The 5,000-nt window shown below is 49.9% G+C and overlaps 1 non-coding gene across 1 annotated transcript in view; it reads left to right on the top strand.

Annotated features, from left to right (window-relative positions):
• Positions 1 to 4,798: 4,798 nt before the first annotated feature.
• Positions 4,799 to 5,000, top strand: part of LOC126447055 (small subunit ribosomal RNA) — a 1,909-nt gene continuing 1,707 nt past the window's right edge. Inside the window, exon 1 of the ribosomal RNA XR_007583541.1 lies at positions 4,799 to 5,000. This exon is cut by the window's right edge and continues 1,707 nt beyond it. This is a non-coding gene — a ribosomal RNA (small subunit ribosomal RNA).

Raw genomic sequence — 5,000 nt, forward strand, 5'->3', positions numbered from 1 at the left:
GGGAAACGGCCGACAGGGGCGGCAACATAGTGGAGCCGCAGTGTCACTAATGTACAGAGATAGAACAGTTTCGACTGGAACCAGAGTAACCGTATACACGGCACTGATTAGTAATAGATGCAGAGCCATCAGAATACAGATAATATATACAACCGTCCCTATACATGCTGAAAGACTCTGCACACAATGAGAACCACACGTCAGCCAGACACTATCACACACTACTCTCTGCCTCTAACAGGCACACACACAATATCTAACCACCAGCATGGAAGAACATCCGGTGCATCCTCTCCGCCACATTACACAATCCACACTATCATAACCAGACCGGGAGGTCCACCCAGAAAACAGAATATCCCACCCTTCCGACATCCGCCATTGCTCAGCTAAGCCACGAACACCCACACATGTCCTACACAGGGGTGCACCCAACATCACAATACTGCCTCCTGTCACAGTACACAAACAATGGCAGGAATGAAAGACACAGATCTGCCACAACCTTGGAATCGGAGCGCCGCCTGTCATGAGCCACAAGTGCATCCTGACGTGACAAATCGGATGATCCCGCAGGCATGCACTTACGATAATCACTATCAACGAACCTGCCGCCCCCTCCCCCCCCAAAATACACCTTTCCCTACAACGTGTACCTTAACCTAAGCTATATTGTACCTTAACCTAAGCGATATTGTACCTTAACCTAAGGTATATCGTACCTTAACCTAACCTACATTGCGCCTTCACCTAACCTACGTTGTACCTTAACCTAACCTACGTTGTACCTTAACCTAACCTACGTTGTACCTTAACCTAACCTACGTTGTACCTTAACCTAACCTACGTTGTACCTTAACCTAACCTACGTTGTACCTTAACCTAACCTACGTTGTACCTTAACCTAACCTACGTTGTACCTTAACCTAACCTACGTTGTGCCTTAACCTAACCTACGTTGTGCCTTAACCTAACCTACGTTGTGCCTTAACCTAACCTACGTTGTGCCTTAACCTAACCTATGTTGTGCCTTAACCTAACCTATGTTGTGCCTTAACCTAACCTATGTTGTGCCTTAACCTAACCTATGTTGTGCCTTAACCTAACCTATGTTGTGCCTTAACCTAACCTATGTTGTGCCTTAACCTAACCTATGTTGTGCCTTAACCTAACCTATGTTGTGCCTTAACCTAACCTATGTTGTGCCTTAACCTAACCTACGTTGTGCCTTAACCTAACCTACGTTGTGCCTTAACCTAACCTACGTTGTGCCTTAACCTAACCTACGTTGTGCCTTAACCTAACCTACGTTGTGCCTTAACCTAACCTACGTTGTGCCTTAACCTAACCTACGTTGTGCCTTAACCTAACCTACGTTGTGCCTTAACCTAACCTACGTTGTGCCTTAACCTAACCTACGTTGTGCCTTAACCTAACCTACGTTGTGCCTTAACCTAACCTACGTTGTGCCTTAACCTAACCTACGTTGTGCCTTAACCTAACCTACGTTGTGCCTTAACCTAACCTACGTTGTGCCTTAACCTAACCTACGTTGTGCCTTAACCTAACCTACGTTGTGCCTTAACCTAACCTACGTTGTGCCTTAACCTAACCTACGTTGTGCCTTAACCTAACCTACGTTGTGCCTTAACCTAACCTACGTTGTGCCTTAACCTAACCTACGTTGTGCCTTAACCTAACCTACGTTGTGCCTTAACCTAACCTACGTTGTGCCTTAACCTAACCTACGTTGTGCCTTAACCTAACCTACGTTGTGCCTTAACCTAACCTACGTTGTGCCTTAACCTAACCTACGTTGTGCCTTAACCTAACCTACGTTGTGCCTTAACCTAACCTACGTTGTGCCTTAACCTAACCTACGTTGTGCCTTAACCTAACCTACGTTGTGCCTTAACCTAACCTACGTTGTGCCTTAACCTAACCTATGTTGTGCCTTAACCTAACCTATGTTGTGCCTTAACCTAACCTATGTTGTGCCTTAACCTAACCTATGTTGTGCCTTAACCTAACCTATGTTGTGCCTTAACCTAACCTATGTTGTGCCTTAACCTAACCTATGTTGTGCCTTAACCTAACCTATGTTGTGCCTTAACCTAACCTACGTTGTGCCTTAACCTAACCCATATTGTACCTTAACCTAACCCATATTGTACCTTAACCTAACCCATATTGTACCTTAACCTAACCCATATTGTACCTTAACCTAACCCATATTGTACCTTAACGTAACCTAATTTGTGCCTTAACGTAACCTAATTTGTGCCTTAACGTAACCTAATTTGTGCCTTAACGTAACCTAATTTGTGCCTTAACGTAACCTAATTTGTGCCTTAACGTAACCTAATTTGTGCCTTAACGTAACCTAATTTGTGCCTTAACGTAACCTAATTTGTGCCTTAACGTAACCTAATTTGTGCCTTAACGTAACCTAATTTGTGCCTTAACGTAACCTAATTTGTGCCTTAACGTAACCTAATTTGTGCCTTAACGTAACCTAATTTGTGCCTTAACGTAACCTAATTTGTGCCTTAACGTAACCTAATTTGTGCCTTAACGTAACCTAATTTGTGCCTTAACGTAACCTAATTTGTGCCTTAACGTAACCTAATTTGTGCCTTAACGTAACCTAATTTGTGCCTTAACGTAACCTAATTTGTGCCTTAACGTAACCTAATTTGTGCCTTAACGTAACCTAATTTGTGCCTTAACGTAACCTAATTTGTGCCTTAACGTAACCTAATTTGTGCCTTAACGTAACCTAATTTGTGCCTTAACGTAACCTAATTTGTGCCTTAACGTAACCTAATTTGTGCCTTAACGTAACCCATGTTGTGCCTTAACGTAACCCATGTTGTGCCTTAACGTAACCCAATTTGTGCCTTAACGTAACCCATGTTGTGCCTTAACCTAACCTATATTGTGCCTCAACCTAACCTATATTGCGCCTTAACCTGACGCACGTTGTCGCTGAACCTGCTCTGTAATTGTTATGCAACTCGTTAAATTAGTGTAGTGTTGCCTAACCGCAACCCTCGCAATATAGTTCGCTATTCGCACTGCCCGGTCCCCTGTGTATCGCGTCATGTTAAACACCTTGCAGGTGTTGCTGACTTTCCACATGCTCCTGCTATACACTGTAATGTGGATAGCAGCAGGACGTACATGCCCCCCCCCCTTCCCCCCTGCCTTCGCAAGCTGGTCGTTGAGAAGTTTGCATGTTCAATGCCCTTCGCATGCCGACGTACTCAGCCTACGTTGTGGTACGGCCTGTCACCTGTCCGCCGATGTACGCAAAACCCACAAACTGTACTGCACATTGGTCCGTATGTACTGAATGATACATCGTGGCACATGTGTGACCGTACGACGACTGCGCCTAGCAACGGCAGACCATACAGTCCAAATATTGTGCACGCAGCTACGTGTCGTCTCCCTATAAGAGCTGGATTGCAGTGTGGTACGCCATTCAGACGTGTGGGAGGAACGGACGCCCTGGATGGCGATCAGCATGAGCAGTCTGTTGATGTAGTGGAGCGTGTATTCGGACGTAGTCGTCTCTTCTCACACACCGTGATAGCATGTTGCACCGCGTTCCACATCTGCGACATCCTGCAGAGGCCGGCTGACAGTCGTTCGCGCAATGGACACCGCATACGTACGGGGGCTACCTTCCACGTGTTCTCGAGGCGTGCACATGTTGTTGCGTCTATGTGGGCAGACGTAGTGTGTTGTGACACCTGACACAGGCATGCAATACTCGTTGCAAATGGCGATGGACGTCTACGTTTGCTGGTGACGTTACGCAAATGAACAACAGGTAACCCGTTGTGGTGCGGTTGTTCTCGCTAGAGGTGAATCAGTGTTGGCGACGATCGGTCGAGCTATTAACCGGTTGTTTCAGGGATACCCACCATGCCCACGAACGTGAAAGGGGACCCACCATGCCCACGAACGCGAAAGGGGATCTGGGTGTGAGGCGATACGCGGCGGTGGCTGGGTGGGACCGTCCCCGGCCGGTGAGGGGGGGCCGCCCGGCGTGCTGGCAGCGCGGTGCGTGGGCGCACGCGCTACAGCCGGCTGGTGGGGGCGGCCAGTGGCAGGCGCGCCGGCCGACGGACGCGGCAGGCGGCGCAGCTGCGCGCCGGCGCCCCCTGCTCGCGGCGCCTTGCGGCCAAAGTAGGTCCTCGCGGGCCCGGTGCGAAGCGCGGTGGCCATCTGCAGTGTGCTGGTCCGATTGAGGACTGTGTGCGCTGAGGATGCGCCGCCGCCCGGCGCTCGGCGCCGCGACGCCGTCTGCTGCTCGGTCGCCCCAGCGGTTCTCGCAGGTGGTTTGTATCGCAGCTGTGCGGACGTGTTGGCGCGTGCGCTGTGCTGGGAGAGTTCGCTTCGGCACCCAAGTGGGGCTTTTGTCCTTCTGTGGCGCTGGCGTTGGAGCTGCCGGTCACCGTAGGTGGCGCGTGTTGTCTCCCGCCGGCAATGCCACGACAGCACGCTCCCGGGCCTCTGTCGGCAGCGGCAAGCTCAGTTGGGAGCACGGGTGGTCGCACCTAAAGCGTCTACTCGCCTAACTCCGGGCGATTGCGCCTCTCTCGAACCCGACCAAGTACTTAGGACGGCGCTGCGCGCCGCCGGGACCTGAGAGGGTTTCGAGGTGTGTTGTGCAGGGGAGCTCAGCCTCCTCCTGTTTGCAGAATAATTGAGCGGACGCTTGCGTGTTCGCGCGGGCCCCCGGGACACACTCCCGGGCGGCCGGCTGCTCAGCTCTAGTTGACGCAGCTCCCTGGTTGATCCTGCCAGTAGTCATATGCTTGTCTCAAAGATTAAGCCATGCATGTCTCAGTACAAGCCGCATTAAGGTGAAACCGCGAATGGCTCATTAAATCAGTTATGGTTCCTTAGATCGTACCCACGTTACTTGGATAACTGTGGTAATTCTAGAGCTAATACATGCAAACAGAGTCCCGACCAGAGATGGAAGG

The sequence above is a fragment of the Schistocerca serialis genome, unplaced genomic scaffold (genome assembly GCF_023864345.2).
Source record: "Schistocerca serialis cubense isolate TAMUIC-IGC-003099 unplaced genomic scaffold, iqSchSeri2.2 HiC_scaffold_454, whole genome shotgun sequence".
Lineage (NCBI taxonomy): Eukaryota > Metazoa > Arthropoda > Insecta > Orthoptera > Acrididae > Schistocerca > Schistocerca serialis.